General features: G+C 37.4%; 1 long non-coding RNA gene across 3 annotated transcripts in view; it reads left to right on the top strand.

Moving 5' to 3' along the window:
* LOC26528023 overlaps nucleotides 1-26,195 on the top strand; it is a 38,132-nt gene that overhangs the window by 10,921 nt on the left and 1,016 nt on the right. For all 3 annotated transcript variants that reach the window (XR_006356754.1, XR_001449495.3, XR_006356753.1), the window contains exon 2: nucleotides 799-975. This is a non-coding gene — a long non-coding RNA (uncharacterized LOC26528023). The remainder of the gene's footprint in view (nucleotides 1-798; nucleotides 976-26,195) is intronic.

Below are 26,195 nucleotides of genomic sequence, written 5' to 3'. Positions count from 1 at the left end.
GGTTATGCAAAAACACGTGGTAAACTTCATTATGTGCAATACATGAGCATTATAATACTCATTAACGAAAGTGAAATGAGTATATTGGATTGTGCAATGTCCGTCTTGCTGTCCGTCCGTTGGTCCACCTGTCCATCTGTTTATTTCGGCAATTGAAGCTAAAAATTTTGAATTTGGAGCACATGCTCGTGTATATCTCCGATTTATATCATGAGCTATGGCGGATATATCTACGCCGATTGGGGGCGTGGCAAATCGGGTAAAACTTTAAATCCTACAGTTTTAGAGCTAGAGCGCTGAAATTTCGCACGTAAGATAATGTTGCGATTCTATAAAGGTTAATGTTTACGCCGACTACGGTGGTCGGGCTGACCCCCCAACACCAAAAAGCTACGGCGGATAGTAGTAGTAATCTAGTAATCTCCTCTATCAAAAAATATCCTGTAATATTCACATTTTGGAGCTTGAGCGTCAACATTTTGCAGTTAGGATACCGTTAGCTGACAAAAGATGAGGTGTCTACGCTCAGCAGGGGCGTGACAAATCGGGAAGAGCTGCATTTTCTACAATATTAGAGCGAGAAACTGAAAACTTAGCTACGATATTGCTGATGGGATGTAAGCCAGTATTCTGCAGTTGGTAATGCCCGACTGCAACGTTCTTACTTGTTTTTTGATGATTTTTATTGAGGTTCTTCCAAATTTAAATAAGTATCAATAAATTTAAATAAAATAATCTATAAAATGGTATGAATGTAAATATTTTATTAAAAATATTTTCTTCTACTCCTCTGAACAGGTACGAAAAAATGCATCGCTAGAATGAGGTGAATACTCGAAATGCAAATATATAAGAATATATGTGAAACCGAAAAAAAAATTAAAAACCTTAAGAGGAACGGGCGATGATAACAGCAAATCAACTGCATCACATGTAACTCGGAGAAGAGCCAAAGCACAACAATAAAGCAATAAAGTAAGTAAAAAAAATTAAAACCTAAATAAATAGCATTGGAATATTATATATATATGTTGGAATAGAGAAAGAGAGGGACAGGTAAAGATATAGATACTCCGACAACAATAACGTGGATAACCGGTTTGCCTGGTCGTCAAGACTGAATTTGAAAAGTTCCTAAAGAAAGTAACATAAAAAACAAGTAAGAACGTTGCAGTCGAGCGTTACCGACTGCGGAATACTCATTCACATCCCATCAACAATTAAGTAGTTAAGTTTCGCTATAATACTGTAGAATATACAGGTTTTTCCGATTTGCCACGCACCTACTGGGCGTAAGCTTCTCATTTTTGGCCAGTTCTTAGAACAAGCAACCGGTAACCTAAATGCAAATTTTGAATTCTTACGCTCAAAAAATGTGAAAATTACAGAGTATTTTTTGATATGCCACGCCCCTAAAGAGACGTAAAAATTATTTTTTGGGGTATCGATAGAGAAGGCTACCAGTATTCTAGCTTTTTAACTAACATGATTTCTGGTATATCGGAAAATGCATTTTCCGATTTGCCACGCCCCTAGTGGGCGGATCGGGAAAATTTTAACACTTTATAAATCGGAGATATACACGAGTATGTGTTCCAAATTTCAAGTCTCTAGCTTCAATAGCGCCGAAATAGATTGCGTTCATACGGACAGACGGACAGCAAGACGGACATTGCACAAAACCAATATACTGATTCACTTTCGTGAATGAGTATAACAAGTAGGGAAACTCTAGTCGAGAGTGCTCGATACTACCCTGAACCAAACTAATAAAACTGCACATTTACTATGATTAAAATTTCAATTTCGATGTATTTAAAAATATTGGAGAAATAGAAGTCATTTCATGAAATATATAAATATTTTGAAACAATTACAAAAATTAAAATCAATTGCACACGCTGTGTTCGAACCCGAGCCTTCTGGATCGAACGTCACGCCCCTACTCACTACGCCTCACTCACTCACTTGTTGAAGATACGTTGACAAAACTGAATAGAAAAATGTATGTGTGCACACGTATTCGAAACTGTTGTAGCTGCTGGACGTGTGTTTGTTAATATTTATTATTTTTTTGCGTCGATTGACTTGACGGAATTTAATGAAACTTTCAGCATATGATCTACATATTCTATTGAATATTTGATAAATTTAAAAAATGAAAAATCAGTCATAATTAGCTGTAGTGGCATCTGATTTGAACTTGAATGTTTTTATTCGATAAAAATATAACGGGATGTTTTATCGAATTTTAAAAGCAAACTCGACATCTGCGCTGTATATAAAAAAATGCTGTCATTTAAAAAAATGCAAGTCTCTAGCTCTTATATCTTCTGATATCGACGCGTTCAAACATACGGACAGACAGACGGACAGGGCTAAATCGACTCAGCTCGTCGCCCTGATCAAGAATATGTATACTTTGTGGGGTCTGCCAAGCCTCCTTTTAACAAAGCCATTAAAGGAAGGAAACCCGACTGCCTATCTATTTATTCATTCCATTCCTTCAGCTCAATTTGCCCTTTTATGCTGTCATTTCATTCTCCCATCTTAATGTCTAACCGATTTTACCGATCTTTCGAAAGCAAAAGAAACTTCATCGAATCGAGAGTCAGCCGGCAGCCTGAAATGCATAACAAACAGTAAATAACATAAATCATTCATACACAGTCCACATTGCACATTCAATGTTCTCTTCTTGCCAGGTCTCCCTGTTGGTTCGATGACATTCAGATTACAGATAATTGGAGGCATTTAGATCGATGGTAGACCAATTCCTATGAAAGACTAAAAACCAATTATTAATTACATATATTACTATTTTTGAAACAGATCTGATTGATCCTTCGACAGCATCGTGCTAGAAATTGGAATTTGGGAATGGAATGGAATAGAATGGGGGAGGAGAACAACTTTTCCCTGTCCGTCAATAATTGACAGTTGGTTTTATTTCGCTCCCCATTTCTGCTCAATGGTATTTCCGCATGGCCCACTTTCCAGCCACTCACGCTGCAATTAATATCAAGAAAATTCCAAAAAACAAGAAAAGCGCCCAGCCTAAATAATGTGTAACAAATGGCGCGCCTGTCACAGCAACAAAATAACAAGAAGAACGACTGCAACTGCAATAATAATAACTTGACGGGAGACGACAACGTCGACTGCTGCTGCAGCAGAGAAAGAGAGAGAGAGAGAAGATAAATATATATGTATATAAATGTAATGAGAGCCAGATAGAAAGAGTGAGAGGATTGAATCCGGCGAAATCAAGCGCGTTAGTCACTAATTGCATACTCACCGTCTGGGCATTTATTCACCGTGTGGGTGTGGGTGTCTGTGTGAGTGCGTGTGCATGGAGACATCAGTTGGCATGCAGCTTGGGACATGTGGCATGGCACTACGATATGCAATATCGCACCATTACTCTCCGCAAATGCCGGCCGGCAGATAAATGCTGCCCAAGTCGACTCATCACTGCAGTGGCATTATAATATATATATCTTTGGGTTTTGATGAATATAACATTTATGGTGTCTAATGGGTCAGTAAATATCCTGACTTAGGTGTATCCTATTGCTTAGGTGTATATGTATTCTGAGGGTATCAAATATTTAAGCCACAAGTAATATATATTTATTTTTGTATTATGCTATAAAATTGTTTTCGTTATTCCGATTAGTTAATATTATTACTTCCCGTTCATTTGGGTCTATGTGTCGTTTGCCTTGTACGAGTGAAATCGGTGTGGAATATCAGCCTTCAGGGTATCTCACAGTCGAGCAGTCTCGACTAGGGCACCCTTGCTGGCCCAGCACGTGTTGGCTGTCAGTCAATGGTGGAGACTCTCTTGTTATTGTTTTCGTAATTGGGTTTGGGGTTGGGGGTTGGGGCACTGGGCACTAGGTTAAAAGAACTGACTCGTTGCCTTCAGGGCGCTGCTTCTTCTTCTCTATGTATTTGTTTTGTTGGCGTTGTTGTTATTGCTAGCACATGCGTGAGACGCGGGCGCTCAGTCCGCTGCATAACTCGACGTACTTCCGCGGCAAATTTTGGTATTCTATTCTGTCTAAGAGTGCTCACGCTTCCTCTATATTTATTTCCGTTTTCGCCTTGATTGATGGCTGACTTATGTTGCATTTGGCATCGCAGTCGCTGCGGCTATTAATGGCACGAATGGTGTAACAGACGAAAAGGAAATAATGTAACGATTAACCCAATTCATAATAATAAAAAGAAGCAAGCTGCGGGTCCGCGTGATTGGTGACACTAGGGGACAATGTAGAACTAATGGGATGGGGATGGAAAGAGACCTCATATAGCCACCAATGATTAATTACAGCAGTCTCTACGTATTCACACATGCATACACACATACAGACATGCCAGTGAAGCAGTATCATGCTTACTCACTCACTCGCACGCACTTTCACGCCAGCCCCTTGCGTCGCAATCTCCGTGCAGTATTTGCTTTATGTGATCAATACCAGAGACAGTTAACATGCCATAAAATTGTTCAGGTCTCACTCTTCTACGCTGTGACGGCTGTGGGACGATAAGCAACATAGCGGAGTAGGGAAAAGAGAGAAAGAGCAACGGAGAATTTGCTGCTGCTGCTGTCTCAGCAGTCAAGAATGCAAAGATGAAGCCGCGAAGTCGATGGCCCTTGCTATGCCTGTCTATGCCCGTCTGTGGATGCTGTGGATGCTGTGTATAATGTAAAAAGCACGTTTTAAGTTATGTGAACGGCGTGCGAATGAGAATGAGTTGTCGTCGTCGTATTGCGTTGGACTGGAGCAAAGAGAAAGTAAGTCGGAGAGCCAAGACATACTTGCTTGTGGCCTCTGAAGAAAGAAAGAGAGGGATGGAGAGAGAGAGAGAAGATAGACGGACAGAGAGAGACAGTGATACAGAAAGAGAGAGAAATGAGCCGAGAGTTATGTAGTTGTTCTGTTACTGTAACTCGCAACCGTGCGAATCAGAAGAGAAGAGAAGAGAAACTAAAACAGAATGAGCTTTGCATTAAAGGCCTTCGATCGGAATAATGGTAAGAATTTCGAAATTAATGGAAAATAAGTCTTGAATTAGATGTACATAATTATTATAATAATAATAAATATTAATACAAAAAAGGAAATAAATAAAATAAAATAATATTAATAATAGAAATTAATGTGTTTTTGCAAGCTGCAGCTGAAGTGTTTCCCATGTGTTGTAAAATAATAAAAACTTGTTTATTTCTATATACATACATATATTTGAGAATTCTGTCACAGTGCGCGCTTGGTTAATTGTTTGCATAATTCAAATTATGTTATATTATGCTATAACGCATTCATCAAATATACTAGTTGTTGCCTTACATATGTACAGTACCGAGCAAAAATGAGTGAATGTTACAGAACTTTGACTTTCATCACGCATAAAAATCAAACCATACCAGCAAATCAACAAATTTTTTTGTGTGTTTGTTTATTAGTGTATTCTTAACAAATACAAAAAAGTTGCAAGGCTAAATTAGCAAAATTCAAAAAATTAGAAATAAAAAACCGAAAAAATCCACATAAACTCAATTTTGCACGTTTAAAAAAAAAAACTACTAAAAACTAAAAAAAACTAAACATTTTTAATATTTAGTCCAAAACCCTTATTAGCAATAATTTTGTTGACTATTTTTGGCATGCTCTCAGCCAAACTTTGAATCATTTCTTTCGGAAATTGGCTCCACTCCGCTTCTACGCACTCCCATAAGCTGTCAATGTTCGTTGGGGCTGCATCATACTGTCCCAGCCGTCTTTTCACTATTGAACACAGATTTTCAATAGGATTGAAGTCGGGATAGGATTTATATATAGACTCTATATGTATGGAGCGAAAATTAGCTTAAAATTCTGCTTTCCTATCCATTCCTAAATAATCTTTACAGTATGTTTTGGATCGCCATCTTGTTAAAAACCCTTTCTCTGTGGGGACACGCACATTTATCAGTGAATTTGGGAAGATGGGTTTGAAGAATATTCATATAATCCTTCCTCTATGTAGAGGATCAACGTTCTACCAAGAGAAGCATCCCCAAACCATAATGCTGCCGCAGCCATGTTTGACGATTTCCTTTACATGATGTCGTTGAATGCGTTCCCCAGGTCTGCACCAGCAATATTGCTTTCCATATGATTGGAAACGGTTAAATTTTAATTCATCTGACCAAACAACTCGTTTCCAATAATAAATGCTCCAGTTTTTGTGATCCCTTGCAAATTTCAAACGCGCCTTCATATTCTTTTCGGACAATGCAGGTTTGTTTTTTAACGAATTATACATATCCGAAGCCACGAATTTCTCTTCTAGCAGTCCATTTGCTAACATTTTTATTAATTGCTAGAGAAACACCCTTTGGTGCTAGCAGCTTGTTTTTCTTAATTTTCGACATCATTAGGCGAGCATCAGAGCCCGAGAACAGTTTTTTGCAACCTTTGACTTGAGCTTTCGGAGTCAAATTTCGGCTGATTCAAAGCTTTTCGGCAATAATAAGCGAAGGAAATCCCTTCCCGGTCAGGCACACACCACTATTTTCAATGTCGACTGAAATTTTCCACATTTTAAAATTATATTTCACCAATTATTTTAAATAAGAATATTAAAAGGACTAAGATAACGGTAAATCTACATGCTCAATCTACGACTAAGAAGAATACCCAAGGAGCTAAGTTATGGGGAAATCTGGATGATTTCGGCTGAGAAGAGAAGTAGAAGAGCCAAAGTATTGGCAATTATGAAACGTGCAAAATTGAGTTTATGTGGATTTTTTTGGTTTTTTATTTTTCATTAATTGAGTTTAGCTGATTTAGCGTTGCAACTTTTTCTATTTGTTAAGAACAAACTAATAAACAAGTATAAAAAACAAAATCTTAATTTGCTTGTATGGTTTAATTTTTATGCGTGATGAAAGTCAAAGTTGTGAAACATTCACTCATTTTTGCTCGGTACTGTATATATGCACTTATACATATGTATGTGTGCATGTATATAGTCATAAATTCGTTTCATGACCAGTTGTTGAATGACAATTTCCCTTGTCTCGCGCTTTGTCAGCAATTATTCGCGCTCGTTGCACACACACAAATGCACAAAACAAATAAAACATCAACAGCAGAAACAGAATTGCTTCCGCATTCCAGGCAAGGCGCATGCGCGCAGCCTCTGTTGCAGAGCAAGAAAAGAGGCAGACAAGAGCAACAAGGTGCGGGTGAGTCAGAGTGCTGCGGGGAGAGCATAGAAACGTAATTGTTCCAGCAGCAGCAGCAGCAGCAGCAGCATTACTAGCCATTGGCCTGATGTCTGCCAACTGGGATATAATAATAGTTTTTTAATTGCTCATAAAAGTCGAGACGCCACCCAAAATACAAAGCATAGAAACTATGTTAACTGTTTTAGCCAACTGTAGGAGTCTGCTAATCCTGATGCGGGTGATGGTACCCCATTAACCACTTGCGAGTGAGCCGATATCATGGTGAAAAGGCCACATCGAGCATTAACCGTTAAGTATATGCAATCAGACCACAGCTGAATACTCGAAAAATGTCATTTGTTCCATGTCAAATGTTTCGGCCGGAACAATGTTTCTGATTTGAGCTAATTAGTTTGTTTTATGAACATTATTACTCAAAATAATGAGAATATCGAAATACCTCTGATTAAAGATCTTTAAATAGAATAAACACTAGATCAATAACGACTGGATTATTGTCCAAAAATACAAGTATTCTATTTAGTGTCTGTCGTATGCCTTATCATACGGCAAATAAAATTATCCGTGGTTTATCTCCTATAGCTATATTTTGAGTAGATTATTGGGAAACGCTGGAAATCGGCATTATTCCAGTCAACATATTCAATCAGTTTAACAATAAGATCGTTTTGTAGTCCCTCAACAGCTGCCGAGTTAATGACAATAATCAAGATCTTTGTATGATATGTATGATAATGTGTATAATGCCTGTCACTGTTGTTGTTGTTGTTGTTGTTGCCTCTATCTGAAAAGTGGCTGGGAATGTGCGTAAGCGTTAGATCGGAATGTTTTTAATGGAATTCCTCAGGCGTCGCGACGTAGTCGTCACCCGTTGAAAACTGTACTTGCGAGAGTTTCCATGTTGTGATAGCGCTGCTTCACTGTATGTGCGTGCGAGTCTGTGTTACTGTGTCGACGTTGCATTGGGAAAGCTGTTTTTTTGTTTGTTTGTATTTTGTATTTTATTTTCCATGCCGCATTGACGGCGTTAGCTTTTGAGGTATTTTTCCAATTTATGTTATGGATATCAAAATGTTTGCAGGGTGCATCCCGGGCAGGGAGGAATTGCATTCTATGTTAAAAACAGTCTTTTTTATTGGGTAAGCTGACAGAGGAGGGGAAAGCAAGCGAGACAGTTACAAAAGTCTCAAGATTTTAAAATAAACATATACATATACATACATAAATAATATTAACAATGGGCCGTTCGCGTGAGCCTAACAATACATGAATATGCGATTAGTATAATTATGTAAAACTGTAAAATTAACAGAATTTTCGATAAAAAAAATAAAACTAGTTTCCCCTCGGCGGCCCAAGTAACTGTTATGGATAAAGAGGTGTGTCAGACCCAATAATATATATTCTTGATCAGGACGACGAGTCGATTTAGCCCTGTCCGTCTGTCTGTCCGCGTCGATCTCAAAAGATTTTAAAGCCAGAGACTCGAAAATGTTTCCTAGGTGTATATTATGGGCATATCAATTTTTTTTTTTCAAAAAATCGCTGCTACTCCCGATATCTTGGATCGAATAAAAACCTTATCGAAAATAAGGTATTTAATTATATTTCCTAAGCCTTTAGAGCTAGTCTCAAAATTTGAAATGTAGATTTATATGTATTTATAGAATTTCGATTTTTGTTATAATTTACCCCCACCCCAATGTCCACCCCCTCGTCTCTTCATTTGTAAAAGGCGTATTGCAAATACTGGAGATTTGTGCTTTGGCAAATGCACGCATTTTAGAACACCAGAATCCCCCTCGCTATCTCCCTTTAAGAGATGCGTATCTTGTGTTTTTTATGTTATGAAAAATATATATAAATTGTGTAGAATAGAAAATGCTGCTTTGCTATTTTTAATGCAAGAATGCATTTTATGTGGGACAATAATAGGTACATATGTGTGTAGATATGTGTATATAAAATCAATTAATTTGTCAATGAAAGAATCTTTTTTTACAGGATACTTTCAAGAAATTATATTAGTTATAGCTTAATCAAAAACGAATACCACAATAGCAATAACAATAATATAGTGTAATATAATATGATGTACTTGCAACATAGTTACATTTAATCATTATTGTGCAAAGTATATAAAACGTGTGTATATCATATATACCAACAAATATAGATACTATGTACATATATTCAAAACAAGTAAGTAAGCTCTAGTCGAGACTGCTAGACTGCGAGGTCCCCTGAATCCTTGGAGCAAATAATAGTTCAATAATTATTCGCACATGCACACGAAACTTTCAGATGGTGATTCTAAGATTGAAATGTGTGGATTTTCCAAAACACAAGTCTCTAGTATCTCTAAAAAATGTAGGGGAGATGGGTGGATATAGAGGTAGGGGGTACATTTTAGCAAAAATCGAAATTGTATAAAGTACATACTACATTTAAAATTTGTCGACTCTAGGTCTAAAGATGTAGAAGAACAAAATTTTTTACTGATTTTTGATGTTTTTAATCGATAACAAAATAACGGGACAAGCTATCGATTTCAAGTCTCTAGCTTTTATATCTTCTGAGATCGACGTGTTCAAACATACGGACAGACGGACATCGACTCAGCTCATCGCCCTTATCAAGAATATATATTCTTTATGGGGTCTGTCAAGCCTCTTTCTGCCTGTTACATACATTTAACAAACCCATTATTCCCTGATTCGCCATTTTCAATGGATTAAATGTATAAATATTAACAAGTTTTTCCTATTAATTGCTGTTTTCCCCATGATTGTCTAGTTATGAAATTCTTTACTCTTTTAATTTCATCTGAGGGTATTCCATTGACTGACAGGTCCTCTAGACAATATCTGTCATCCGGCAGATGCTATTGTTCTTGCTTTGCTGTTTTACATATTATAAGCCCCTCAACCCCTTCCGAGTTGTATAGCGTTGCGTGATAGTCGTCCAACCCTTCGACGCTGAGGCGTTCACAACCCCAAAAGTATTAAGCAATTTAGATCGACGGTCGCGACGATCTTGTGATCTGGCAATACAAAGAATAGATAGTTTCTTATTTGTTTTTGCAGCCTATAATTTTGTTTTTCGTGCTGTCGAACTTTTAAGAGTATATTGGTTTTTACATTTTCGGGCTGTCCAAATTAAAAAAGAAATATGATAGATTGTCAAGAAATGCCGATCCATACTATATTATGGTTTAGAACTGCAACTAGAATGAATTAAAGACCTGTGCTAGTAGCTTGACTGCAACAATCTTACTTCTCATTTTATACTCGCTCACGGAGTGTAAAAAGGGGCTGTTTTCTGTCCGCTTTTTGAAATGCTTTCATTATTCAGATTTATATACAAGCTTCCACCCCGTTAAAAGGGGTTAAACTATTCCTCAAGTTCGTCAACTTGGGAGATAGACTAATAACTTTTATGGGCACACTAAAACCGTAAAATATTGTTTCTGAATACAAACTTTTAAATGTTATTGGGGCACGAACGAGTATGATGCAGTTGGTCGCGCCCTATTTAAAGAGTCTTACTTGTTTATTTTAATTCTTCAAGTTTTGTTGTATTTTCTCTGTGTTGTTTACGTTTAGTTTTACTCATGTAGATTTATTTTTGTGCTGCAAGTGAGACGCACAGACATTTAAATTTAGACGAGAACGATCATCTAATGGCCTCGTAGTCTGTCCCACTCGCACTCGTTTGGTGTGTCTGTGTCACCCGACTGTTTTGTTGTAGTTGCTAATGCTGCTGAGACTCTTCATGTGACATAAAATGTGATCGATGTGAATCTTTCGCCTCAGCATTCTAACGGCAACAAAACCGACGCGAGCATCAGCGTCAACGTCGATGTCAGCGTCTCTCGCAGTCTGCTGATCTTCTTGTTTTATTTTTATACCCCGTTCGTTGTGCTCTGCAGCACAAGCATAAACAAAAGCATTCTATTAGTTGGCGAGAGAAGTGCAGCCGTCAATGTAGGCTGCATTGGGCGCTAGACAGAGGCGTCATCGTCATCGTCATCGTCATCTCTCACTCTAAGCTGATTTGTCGCAACAACTGTTAATGTGGGACTTGGACACGCGAGCTTCGCTAGGCTTACTGTTGTCGCAGTGGTTGATTATCATTGTTGTGTTGGGCGTGCCGAAACAGCCACTGTACAGTCTTATACGTAACGAATTATAAGAGAGCCGGTGAGATGGTGAGACAGAGAGAGATAGAGACGGAGAAGAATTCGTGTTGTTGTTGATAGATAGATCGTTGGGCCGCCGCATGGAGGAAATGATTTTGCACAGTGAGTAAGAAGCTGGAAATTATAAGAGAGCAATTCTTTTGTCTAGCGACTTAAATTATAGCACACATGCAAAGTTAGGTACTTATTGGTTTTGCTTTTGTTTTGAATGTTGTTTTGAATTTCTATCTTCTCCTTCGCTCACTTAAAATTTACTGTCGGCGTACATGTTCGCTCTCGTTTTAATTTTAATTTAATTTCTGTTGGCCTACCACACTACATATCGTTTGTTTTTTCTTGTTGTAAAGAGTATTACGTATTGTAAAAAATGTACGCCATCTTGTTATTGTTGACTTTTTCAGTCGTCTATTGGCTGTCTAATTTATTTCTATTTCTACATCTCGACGCTCTCAGATTGAAAAACAAATTACCATAAATGTCATTTTGTCGTAGTAATGCATTAACTGTAATACAAATATTGTTGAACAGAGAGAGGCAGAGAATGACAGAGGGAGAGCGTAATAAATCTCTATCCCTCAATGTATGTGTGAGTGTCTGGAAGGTAATCAAGCAAAAACTGTAAACAATTGAGTAAAATTTGCGCTCTCCCTGCTGTGAGTTGAAGTTCACATAAAAACAAACACATACACTCGCACATATGTACATACACTCGCGCAGAATGCTCTGTTTAGCTTTTAGCACTCTCACAAATTGAGTGTTAAGATTCTGTATATGGATATGTGTGTGTGGGTGCGCGTATGTTGTGTGTCTGTCTTCATCCGAAGATTTTAGTTGACTGAAAAATCATAACAATAATTAAGCACTTTCCAAGGAAAAACCAACGTCAAAAGCGGCCTTACACAAATACATTTTGGTATTTTCCTATATGCTCCTCTCGGGTTCTTTCTGCTTTGTCATGCTTCTTCTAGCTCATTCTAGGATGCGGGCGCTGTTGATGTTGCTGTTGCTCTTGCTTAGCGTTGTTTATGTGTGCGTGAGTGTGAGCGAAACTGATAGCACGAGAGAGACGGCTTGAGGTAGCAGCAGAAGCAGCAGCAGCAGCTTGAAAGCGGACTGTTCTTATTTCCTTTTGTCTTGGAAATGGAAAAAAAATATTTTTTTTATTGTGTCTTGTTTATTGCTTCATTTGCGGCGTTTTAGCTCTTGATTAGGTTCTTTTGTATGTCGCACTTCGCTGTTGTTGTTATTGCTCCTGACTTTTGCTTTAGTGATTATGTTTGCCTGTATATGCATGTATGTATATACTTATATACATATATACATGTGTACATATGTGGCATTTAAGCGGTCAAAGCAAATGTGAAACAATTTAAGCTGAACTTAATAGCTAAATAACTATTTTTTGTAATTTTGCCAATGCACCGTCAAGACTTGTGTTGTTGTTGAGTTAATGTTGTTCACGTTATGTATTTTTCCGCACTTTGTAAATATGTATGTATTGCGTTGTTCTTTATGCGCCTAGATCCAGCCTGATGCGGGTTTCTCTCTCTTTTGTTGTTGTTATTGGAATTTTAGCTGCTGCACTCGTCGTTAATGTAAATGCCGTTCTTTTTTGCATTTTCTTCTCTCGCTCAGACAATTGCGTTGTGCACTACGTCTCTTTGGCGCCACTCAAGTGGCGCTTGCACAAACACAAACAGACATACATACATGCATAAGTGCTCTCGCTCACATGTACATGCACACACGCTGACACTCATACACACTGTGCGCTTTTGTGTATGAGCTCGTATTTCCGTTTCACTGTCGAAATCAAATTAAATTAATTCATTAAAGCAAATTTAATGTCTAATAAATGATATCAAGAAAACAAATGTAGCAATTTTTGCGTTTCATTTAGTGTGACCCCCTCGCCCCTCCCTTGCTAAAAAAAAAGCCTATCTGTTTGGCGCCTATTTTATAAACGGCTCAACAGCAAATGTAAAATTTGTCAAGTGGGACGACTTCAAAGCTCTGTTAGAGTAAAAGCTTAAAAATATACACATGTATAGGTAATTTGCGTATTTATTATATAACGTTTATGTACATGTATTTCTTTATGCACGTAAATGTGTGCATTATAGTATGCATATATACATACATCGCTTGTTTCGTTGATAAGCAATCATTTTTATTGAATTGGAAATTTCTAATAGCCCTGTGACACCACCAGAAATTTGCATTTTATCTCCAATTTCATCTACCGGGCCTGATGTGAACTGTATGATGTATAGAGATAATATGATTAGTACGTATCTAAATATTGTGTCTTTGGACGTCATTTAATATATGTATGTTGAGGAGGTGTAAAATATATAAATGTATTATTATTGATTTTTAATTTAATTCATTAAATATAATTGAATATGAATTATATCTAGACTGAATCATCGCTGTTGTAGTTTGTCAAACTTATACGTATCAAAAATGTAGACGAAAAATGCAAGCTAGAATAGGAAGCCATCTAAAAATATTACTTTGGTTGAAAATATATTATTTCTAATCAACAATATACAAGCTATAACACATAAACTGTGAGAGGCTGCCTGTATACATGTATTGTGTATAATCTAATAATCTATTTAAGCCTTATTATATTTGCATAATTTTAGGCTTAATTAATTTTACAGAGTACCGACAGTCGGATATTTCAAATATCGTGGGTAAATTCTGTTGCGCTCCATTAATATACAAATACTTGTGAGAAAGCTCAAAACGATCAGCATTTTTGATTGCTTCCATATTTCATTCACAAAACGAAAAATCAATTAACAGCAAAGCTTTTGCAGATATATTTATATATATGTACATACGCACATACATATATACTGTAGGAGTAGAATTCATTCCTTACAAGTGGGGTTCAACAGGCATACACACATTCATACACATAAAACACATATGTACATGTGTATTTTTACTTTGAACTTACAATTTGGGGATGTGAATGAAACCCAATAACTCCAATTTAACATACTCGCCGATACAATTGTTTGTGTGTGTTTGTGGGTGCAAACAAAAATTCATTGATAATTTCGAAATACAAATCAAATAAACAACGCACAACAGCCATGCTCACTCACATGTATTTCACTCTCGCACACACTTGCGCACGATTCGAATCGCTTGTGCACAAATTTGGTACATAAAACTATCTCGCTTGCACTTGCAAGCCGCGACCTGACTTCAAAACATCTAATCATAAATAGACTCATCGATGTTCAACCAGTTATCAAAATTGTCGAAGGTGTAAGTGTATGTACGTATATTATATATATATTATCGATATTGATGATTTTGCTATTAATCTTGATAATTTTTATTTACACACTTGCATTCCACAACAAACACTCACACACAACACGACGAGCGACGCGACGAGCACAAAACACTTGAAAATGTCATTCAAAATGCGGGCTGAATTTCATTCATTTGATTCACAACTACAACTATAAAATGCGCTCCTCGTACTAGCGCTTGCCCTCTGCTTTTTACGCTATACTCAATCCATTCATTCACGAGCCCACTCACACATGCACATTACAACTAAGAAAAAATGCGGCGAGACAGAGCGCTAACAAACGAGAGCGAGAGAGCGTTTGCTGAAAAGAGACAAACGACATACACACATCATGCAATGGAGCCGGATCTTCACTGTTGAGCAGCCCTTGCGCGGCTCGTGCGTTGAGCGAACGGGGCAATTGGTTAGTTCATTGCGTGTTTTCGAAATCTCTCTAATTGTGTATATATATGCTTATGTGTGTGCGCCTGTGTATTTGACACGTTTTATGGGCATCGATAGCCAACAAGAATTTTGGTATATAATGCTAAAATGCATACTTAAAAATTAAATTAAATCACATCTCAAAATACACTTATAACAAACAGAGCCGATGCACAACGCAAAAAAAAAAAGACAACACAAAGAAAAAAATCTGGTCGTCAACAAAAAATGTTGTTTTCAAATTACGTTATTTCCGCTTTGAGATCCGCCAACGGCTTCTACAGCAACGCTAGTTGAGGCAGAAACTGTAACTGGCTTTGATTGCCGCTGCGACAGTCGGCTCTTGCGTGCACTTTCTGAACAAGTACAAAATTTAGTATTTGCGTCTCTTTCTGGCCACTTTGAACTATGCAATAAACGACTTTGATGATTGTGTTAAGTAATTTTACTAGGGAATCCCAAATCAAACAAAGCACTTGCGAAATTCCATTGAATGTTGCGAATCGTTGGCATTATTATTTACAAGGTTATACATACATACATATATATAAACTCGATATTACATTTCATGCTTAGGTAGTCATAGATTAATTTTCATGCGATCTCACAGTTATCGATTTGTGTTTACGTAAATATATATATTTATGATTTTATTCAATCAACAAATAACTTGCCCAATTATATTTTTTGTACGGGCTATTTCACAAAAACTATATATATCAGATTAACGAACGTTCTAGCTTTCGGCTCTAGTATAATTCTATGAAGAAATTAATCGATTACCAAGTGTAAGTGTATCAACTATTTCAGTTAAATGCTCGTAAACGACTCAAGGGAAGGAATGCTGCATGAACAGCTCATATACTCAATAAAAACAAAATTCTTCAACAATAATGAATGAATAAATCACTAGTAGACACTATAGGAGTTTTTCAATTGAAAAATAGACTACAACTACTAATTCCCTGCTTCTTTCTTTCTTCTTACATTTTCACACACACTCATCCTTTCTATTTAAATATTTAGTCGATTTTGTTGCGTTAAGGTAGTTCTTGGAAATATAGACATATTATACACTGTACCCACTACGGAAGTTCAGAGTATAATTGTTTTACTGAAATGTATGTAACAAACAGAAGATTACGACGCCGATCTGAGCCGGTTTAGGCCTGTCTGTCTGTTTGTAAAGTTTGTTTGTTAATCACTAACTTCTACCTTTTCCATGCAATCGATTAAGTATTATCGAATTAAACTGCAGAGTGTTGAGCATAGATGAAAGGCATGGTTATATATGTATGTATATTTTCGAAATCCAGACTAATCGTTGAAAGGTATCTCTAAGTCGAGCATTCTCGATTCTTTTAAAGGGTCAAATGCCCCGGCACAAACTCCAGCAAAACAACAGGAAATAACATATATATTGCTCATAAAATATCACGCTAAGTCGCTTAGTAGTACTCCGAGTATTCATACTCATCGCGTAGCCTTCCTCGTGTATTCTCCATCCGTATACGTAGTAGAGGAGCTCAACAAAAAATTCTCGTTATTGGTAAATAGAAACAGGCGCTAGATTATATGTGTAAACATGTAAACGTGTATGCGTATACACGTATATACACGCATATATATAGATGTATGTGTAAACATGGAAGGTATAAATTCAGCATATATGCTTTTATTGTGCACTTTATCGACAAATCGACACCGGAGTGCAAGTTGACGCATTTTATGCGAGCAGTAGCGTTTTTTATTTTGAATTAGATGTCTAGCCTACAATATACAATCATTCATTCAAAAATAAAGTTATAATAATAGTTTGATAGCGGCAAATAATATTATAGGTGCTGAGATCGATACGCTCACACAGACGGCACCTTCGAGCTCTGCCCCGCCTCCTTCTACTTGTTATATACACTTTTTTTAAAAAACTCTAGTCTGGGTGCCTGACTAGGAGAGATTCTGAGCCTCGATTGAACCCTACCTTCGGTTTCATGCTAGAGATAATTTGCATTATATAAAAAACCCGTAATGGTTGCTATCTATCCATGGTTTAGGCTTCTGGATTGGCGTAGCACAATTTATCTTAGATATTTGAGATACTTTGAGTTAATATCTTATCAACTTAAGGTTGACATTGCGTATAATATGATGGACCACACATTTGTGAGATCAGTCTGCAAAAACTAGCTAAGTGTATTAGGGTACCTGGGTAGTCTTCAGGTGCTGCCCTTGTGAGCCAGTCGTATTTTCTGCATAGCCCAGCATGGCATGGTATGGTATTGCAATGTTCTTGGATATTTGAGCAGTGTATCCAATATGATCTGGCTAAGATCGCTAAGATACACTATTGGTCTGACCGGTATGTAAAAGGTATTTAGTGTACAGTTCGAGTTAGATACGCGTATTATTTTTCAAGTATATGGGTCTAACGCTCCTAGTGGTGGTATGAGTGTGTGAGTGTGTGAAAATATAATCAAAAGTAGAATGAAATGGACTAAAGCGCGTGCAACTGATAAGGGTTTAATAACAAGGTAGCCCAAGAACGTGCGTCCCCGAACGCATAAGCATTATGCCTATTTACACACATTTATATATACACCCATATTCTTTTCAAAAGGTATTCGTTGGGTATTTCGCCTCTTATTAGATTTCCAAATGATATTTGGGACAAAAGGTGATATGTATATTGAACGTGTTGGTCGCGTCGCACTCACAGTTAATTCTATTCATGATTAATTTGATAGAAGATTTAAGAGGCTGGTCCCTGACTGTTTTGCGGTGTCTATAAAAATATAGCTTGAGGATCAAAACAAATTTTCATAACATGTGGAAACTAAAACCAATTTAAAGCTACATTTTGTACTTGAATAAATTGTAAAAAAATAAGCCAATTCGAATCAAGTTCCCGACTAGAAGATCATGTCATGAAATTTTATAAATATTGTGATCCTTAGAATGGGTGTAGGAACACGTACAGGAAAGACGCGCTGCTGAACTGCTCTATCCCATGCATTTTACAATTGGTCCAACTGTTTGATTAATATTTAGCCACACAGAAAACGGATGAAATGTGGTGGAAATATTAGAATATGATTTGAATTTTGAATATTTCATACTTCATGAAAATTTCAACTGATTCACTAATGGCTATCTTTTCAAGTGACCTTCAAGTTGACGTCTCGGAAAAATTTATAACCGGTATGGAATGGAATAATTAGAAGGAACCTACGGTTCTCCCCAATTCAGTCGCTAATGCGATGTTCTTTAGTAGATTACATAGACGGGTCTCAGCCGACTCAGCTTGTCGTCCTGTTTAAAAATATATATAGCTTGTGAGGTTTTCCTTATAGAATGGCTGTAACTGATGGTATACAACATTTATATAATGTATACAGATATATGTGGAAGAGGATGTTTCTCGAAAATGTTGAGTTTTTAGTTATTATACTATAAGTACATTGAGTTGCTTATAACAGTAGGTACTTTAAATTAGATAACGCCTTAAATAATAGAGTTCTCTTTAAAGAGTTTTCCGATTTACAAATTTAAGTAAGTTTCTATCTAATGCGTTCCCACAGACAGTAAGATGGACTATGCCAAATGAGTATAAAAACTTAGTCAGCTCTTGCGTCAATGAATACCTGATTTCTATAAACGCACAAGTGAATAGCTTTCTTCTCACATAACTTAGCGTAATTATGTTTATTGTTGTTTCTGTTGTTGCTGTTATGTCGATCATTTTCATCGATTGACTCAGCGACAAATGCCGACCGCCACCGGGCTGGAATTTCCGATTCTCTTATCGTGTTGTTTTCGTTTTCGGTTTTGGTTTTGGTTTTGTTTTGGTGTGGTCTCTTGGTATGCGCAACCTGTTTGGCCTCTCAGCTCACGTATCCAGAGTTAATTTCTTTTGGAGCGCAGTGGTATTTCCAAATGCTATTCGCGGGTGTCTCTTGTAATCGTCTCTCACTGGGTTTGTCTATTTCTTCTTCTTCGCCTTCGTCTTCTTTTTCTTTGAATCGGAACGTTATGATACGTTTTATAACGCTTCGTTCATTACCACTGCCAACACAAATAAAAGTAAAACAAGGAGGACTACACAAAGTCCGGCGTTACAGACTTTAAAATACTCATTCAAGGACGTACTGGCGTGCCGTAAACTTCAAGCAAACAATATATTTGACGCCAACCGTATAATAAGCTATGGTGTTCCCCATTTCGGTGTTTTTCGACTTTTTTGATAATTTTTTGAAATATATAAAAACGATTTTTATTTTTATGATAATTGTTGTTTGTTGCAATAATTAATTGTTTTCCGCTTATATAAAATCAAAAAGTAGATCAATACATTGATAAACGTATTGTAACTGTATATGCGCAGCGTTTGGGTCGTGAATGAGTATTCTGCAGTCGGGAACGCCCGACTGCAACGTTCTTACTTGTTTTTTAGTGCAATAAATAAGTCACAGTAAATTGTGAAGCAAAGCTTGAACATAAACATAAACGAAGTCGAATTTATAAAAGAGTCTTAATTTCCTGCACAATGCTAATTAGATATGGCGGCAGAGGGCGGCGATCCAACTTTAATAATTTTATTCGCTTTGTTTCATTTGTCATAAAACTGGGAAATGACTCAATTTTAATATTAATTGCACTTGAAAAGAAAACGATGAACGTTTCTAAGTTAACATTTCATAAGGTCGTTTATTTTTTATTATCATACATCATCCATAAAGAATGAGTTAAGTGTCTATTCAACATGGCGAAATCATAGCATATTGTCCCGATTTACAGCTGCTACTCGGCATCTTGAATCTTATCCCGTATCCCGGTATAGGGTCAATAACCCATTGATCTGCTTAATCATGTGGTGTTTTTCGCTCTGATATTTTCCGGTTGTTGAGGGTTTGCTTTAACAAAATTTGACGCTAGAATTCCATGTTATGGTGATGATGATTATAATGATATGTGTATGTGTTTCACGTCTAAATGTCACATTAGCTATTCGCATTTTGCACAGAGATCATCGTCGCTAAAAACCCACTATTCTCGCTCTCTCCGTTTGTCGCTCTCTTCTGTGGCACACAAACGCCCCCTGCCAGTTGCGAGGCTAACTGGCAAAACGGTCGCGTCATTTTATCTCGCGTGAGGCGTCACGTTGCTTATCTGGAACTACCCATATGACTCGAACCGTATGCCGACTAAATATTGAGCAAAACAAAAGGCCTGACACACGAACACATTTATATATATATATATATATACATATACATACATAGTATAAACTTATATCTACATCAACTAGTCTAGTTTCACCTGCCAGGTAGTGTTCGATTTCTTATATTGTTATTGTTATGCTCAGTCGTTTGATAGAGAGCAGGTGCTCTCTTTCGCTCTGTCTCCCTCTCTCTCTCTCTCTCTCTCTCTCTCGCTCTATCAGTCTCTTGGAATGACTTGAGGTTTATAGAGATTAAGAACTACATGTGACTATCCAAAATTATTCCTCAGTAGTCAACAAAATTATCGGTTTGCGTATAGTTTAGGCGTAAAGTCATTGTGACAAAGGTCTTGCAAAGGCAAAGTCTCATTAGCGCTCAAGAAAAGAAGTTGTAACTTCAATGTTGTATTCAATGATTTCGAGATCCCCTGAACCTTTCCAGCAACTGATATTTCAATAATTATTTGCAGGCGCACACACACAGTAATACGCACGCATGCATTGGCTGCAGTGTGGGCTTACTATGGGAACTTAGTTGTTTAATAACTTTTCTTGTGGGGGACTATCTTCATGAAACTAACAGATTATAAATATAATATAGATATGCATGTATTTGCTAAAGCAGAAGTCTATGGTATTTGAAATACGCCATTTACAAAGGTGAGGGTGATGGGCTGAATATAGGGGCGGGGGTAAATTTTGACAAAAATGAAATTCTATAGAGTACATATGAATCTACATTTGGTGACTCTAGCTTTAAAGATGTAGCAGATATAAATTCATTTTGGGTTTCGATAAGGTTTTTAATCGATAACAAAATAGCGCGTGCTATACACGGACCTAGGAAAGTAAATTTCAGCCTCTAGCTCTTTTATCTTCTGAGCCCACGCATTCAAACATATGGACAGACGGACAGGGCTAAATCGACTCAGCTCGTCGCCCTAATCAAGAATATATATATTTTGTGGGATCTGTCACGCCTCCTTCTGCCTGTTACATACCTTTAACAAAGTCTGATTTCCCATTGTCAATGGGTTCAGGGTATAAAAATACTCAAAAACTCAGGCAACTCAGGCACTCCGACTTTGTCAATTTTAGTTGATTAGCCACATTTCTAGTTTTTTCTCGTAAATTAAGAGATTGATTATAGAGTAATTGGGTTTCATGTGTTCGTGTGTAAATCTGTCAATAAAGTCTTAAATCATTACAGTTCGATTTTCTAAATCAGCATGACATTTTCTGTATTGCAATATATGTATGCATATATATTTGATATTATTTAATATTGAATTATCTGCAATTATAGCATATCGTTGGGAGCGTTTAGAAAATAATATTCGAAGAAGAAAAAATGTATATATATTAAAATATGGAACCAAGAAATGCCCATAAGATTTGGAGCATAAGAAGTAGTTGGTACATAGCTTCGCTTTGGTTGGTGTTGTTGTTGTTGTCATTGCTGCTGTTAACTGGTCGGACAACTTTGTGTCTGATTGGAATGTTGTTGCCTTTAGGAAGCCGCAGTGCAGAGTGGTGATTGTTATTGCTGTTGTTGATCTTGCCGTTATTGCCAGCGTCAATGCCGTCATCATTGTTGCTGTTGATTCAGAAACTGTTCGTGCTGTTGTTGTCGCACCAATAATGAGTCAGAAACTTTCGATCATCATCATCAGCAGCAGCCGCAGCAGCAGCAGCAGCAACCGTTGGCGTTGACGTTGGCTTCGCCAGCCAAAGCTTTGGCATCGCTGTCAGCTGCTGCGCGTGCGTAACAAATGCATTTGCAAAGAAAGGGGGAATGGGAGAGCGAAATAAAAGTTATTGCATGCACATGCCATTTAGCTGTAGAAAACGAAGAAAAAGAGAGGGGAAGAACAATAACATCAAAACAAATGACAGTTAGCCGTGGCAATTTCAGCTTTCAACATTTAACGAGCGCGTGCACACGATGGCGCCGGTGGCCGAGCTTAACGAAAATAAACAATAACAAAATTGCCAACTGGAAGCGTTATTTCATCCATGTGCACAGCTGATAACATTGTCGCTTTTGTTGTTGTTGTCAACGTGTAGACGGAAATATTGCGCTTTTTTTTAGCTTCCACCTGATAGTAAAAATAAATATAAAATTGAGAAATTGGGTCACCCTCCCAGCAACAATGTTGTCGTAATGTTTGATGAGCACAGTCATTTATTCTCTCCCTCTCTCTCGTTCTCCCTCTATTCCTTGCGCACGCGCTCTAGCACGTATACATGTGTGTGCGTATAACAGAATAGAGTTGTATATGCCGATACTGTGGCTCCCAAGTATGCGGCTGTCTTTATGTTACGAAAAACGACCAAAATAATATGAAAAATTAAAAAAATAAAAAAGAGTGTGGAAGCAGCAGATGTTGTAGCGCTACCGCAAAAGCTAATCTACAATAGACACCGGCACGACTAATATTCAAAATTTGTAGATTTTTGTTTTTGATTTAAAGAAATGGTAATATTATTATTATTTCAGTTAAGCCTTTGATGTGTTTTTATTTGTTAATTTTCTCTAATTATAAATGGTGCCATTGGAGGAGAATTGCGACTATTAGGGAGTATTTTTTACTGCGCAATAAAATAGAAACAAAAAAAGCAACAAAAACAAATAATTATAAAGCATAATAAAACAAACGACTGCTGGCCGCAGCATTAGCTGTGAGACTGAGAGAACTCGGCGTGTGCGTGAGTATCAGAGAGAAAGAGAGAGAGAGAGAGAGAGAGAGAGAGAGCGAGGTGGAGGTGGTTGTGTTTGTTGCTGTTGCTCATGCGATGGGCAACCAAAACAATTTGCAAGCCGACAGGCCCATAGGAACGAATAGGAAAATCTAATAGTATTTGTATACACAAGCATATGTATATGTATATTTATGTATGTGCTTATATGTATGTATATATCTATGTATGTATGTATGCGCTCGTGCGTGCGTGCGTATATGTGTGAGTACATTTTAACTACGCAGCAGCATTTTTACTACTGCACAAGAAAGGCAAGAGGCGGGTGGTGTTCTTGGTGCCCCGCCTCCTTCTATGGAAACTCTCGCGCTTCTCTTATGAACAGTTTTCGGTTCTCTGCTTTGTTGCCACGTTTTGCGCTCAGCAACTCTCATACCGCTGACAATGCGGCCGCATTTTGTTTTTCCTACGCCCCAAAAAACCGGCTACACCCTGTGTGCGAAGGCAGGGGGAGTGCAGCGTCAACTGAATGAATTACAACGTAGTTGTAAATACGCGCTACACGCATACGCATTTGTGTACCCTAAACCCATTCAAAACGGGAATTCATGGTGAATTGGTTCTGTGAACATGAAGATCTGTGCTGCACCACGTTAGCATGTATTTAGCAATGTTGTATATCACAAATGCTAAAAACTCACAAATGTTAATTTAGTATATGAGGTGTAAGCAGTACGATATCAGCTTTCCGAGGGTATGTGCTAGTCGAGCAGTCTGGACTAGAGCGCTCTTACTTGTTACTATTTTCTACGCTTTACAATAGATGCGTTGCCCAGCGTCGCGACCGCTGTCGCTGTCTCAGTCACAGTCGCAGTCGCAGTCGCAGTCGCAGTCGCTCTCCAAGCTCGAGCGTCAGTGCGGTGGGGCCAGACGTCATGCAAACAAACGTCAATGCTTTTTCGCCAGCAGCAGCAGCAAGAGCAACAACAATAGTAATCACTTTTATTTATTCTTGTTTCTTTTGCCGCATAAAATTATTGCCAGGTATATATGTGTGTATCTGCATATGTGTACATATATAAATACATATATGTGTACATATGCATGTGTGTGTGCCTCGGCGTTAAGCAGAACTCTGCCGCCTAATAGAGCAATGCGACATCACATTATTATACAAATCATGTATAAAACAAGTAAGAAAGCTCTAGTCGAGACTGCTCGACTACGAGATCCCCTGAACCCTTGGAGCAATAGATATTTCAATAATTTTTCGCGTCTTTCAGCTTATACAAGAAACACGCACACACACACACGCACGTACGCACACACAGGCATACATACACACACATGCATACAGACACAAACGCATACACACACTCACATACACACATACACACACAAACACATTCATACAATACACAAACACATACACACACATACACACACAAGCACCCACGCATAAACACGCATGGGCTGCAGTGTGCGCTTACTATAAGAACTTAATTGCTTAATAACTTTTTTTTATGAAGGTACGATCTTCATGAAACTTTCAGATTATGATTATAACATGAATATGCATGTAATTGCCAAAGCACAAGTCTCTAGTATTTGAAATACGCTTTTTACAAAAGTGAGGGTGAGGGGGTGAATTTAAGGGTGGGGGGTAAATTTTAACAAAAACCGAAATTGCATAAATTGCATATAAGCATACATAAAAAATTTGGAGACTAGCAATAAAGGTGTAGAAGATATAATTTTATAACTGGTTTTCGATAAGGCTTTTTATCGATAAAAAAAGATCGGGATGAGTTATCGATTTTTAATGATAAACTTGATATGCGCGCTGTAATTACGGACAATTTAAAAAAAATTTGAAGTCTCTAGCACTTATATCTTCTGAAATCGACGCGTTCATACATACGGACAGACGGACAGACGGACGGACGGACAGACGGACAGACGGACAGGGCCAAATCAACTCAGCTCGTCGCCCTGATCAAGAATATATATACTTTGTGGGGTCTACCACGCCTCCTTCTGCCTGTTACATACATTTCAACAAAACCATTATACCCTGATTTCCCATTGAAAATGGGTTCAGGGTATAACAAGTAAGAAGACTCTTTTCGGGGATGCCTGACTGGGACATACCCTCAACCCAGACTGACATGCAGTTTTAAATATAAGCATAACACCCGTAGTTACACTAGTACCCATATATGTACATATAAAAATGAAATGTTTAACGTAAAATACATAGAACTTCAATATGAATGATGCTCACATATCCCCGATAAGTGCATTAATACCGCACCGTCTTACTGCTGGCATGTTAGGTGACAAATCTAAGTCTGGCAGCTCATTATGTAAAAAAAAAAAAAAAAAAAAATTAACGAATTTTAATGTTTGCACTTGCATCGGGATTATATTTGAACGTCGAGAACTCCCGACCAGAATTTCCTTACTTGTTTAAATGTATTTTCTTGAAAAGACAAATTTGGCAAAAGCTCTAAATTATATATAATCTGAGTAACATAATTTAATAAGTAAGAAAGCTCTAGTAAAAAATGTTCGACTGCTAGATACCCTGGACCCTTTAAAGAACTGATATCATGCGCCTGTTTTATGTATACCTACATAGGAAACGATACATGTACGAGCTCTGCTAACGGCGCAGTTGACTCACCGACTGCGCTTGGCCTGCAATTTAATTGTTACTTTTTCTTGTATATCTACTTACTAATTTTTGGTAATCAAACATTCAGAATATTATTTAAAAAAAAAAACAAGTCTGCTATTTGCGTGGATTTAGGGTTCGTATTTAGAAATAAAAGTCCAATAAAAATACACATGCATGTTTACGAAAAAATTTTGAAACTCTACTTCTAAGGATTAACTAAAAATAATGCATTATAAGCGGTAAAACCCTCTAGAACTCTTAAAGTTTCTGAGATCGACGAGTTGATAGACAGGTAGACAGACGGACAGGGCATGTATATATTTTACCACTCACCTCCTTCTGTATGATACATAAATTTCAACAAAACCATTATACCCTGCTTTGCCA

The sequence above is a fragment of the Drosophila mojavensis genome, unplaced genomic scaffold (genome assembly GCF_018153725.1).
Source record: "Drosophila mojavensis isolate 15081-1352.22 unplaced genomic scaffold, ASM1815372v1 contig_19, whole genome shotgun sequence".
NCBI classification, from domain to species: Eukaryota; Metazoa; Arthropoda; class Insecta; order Diptera; family Drosophilidae; genus Drosophila; species Drosophila mojavensis.
The sequence above is the reverse complement of the archived record's forward strand: the minus strand, read 5'-3'. Positions and strand labels throughout refer to the sequence as shown.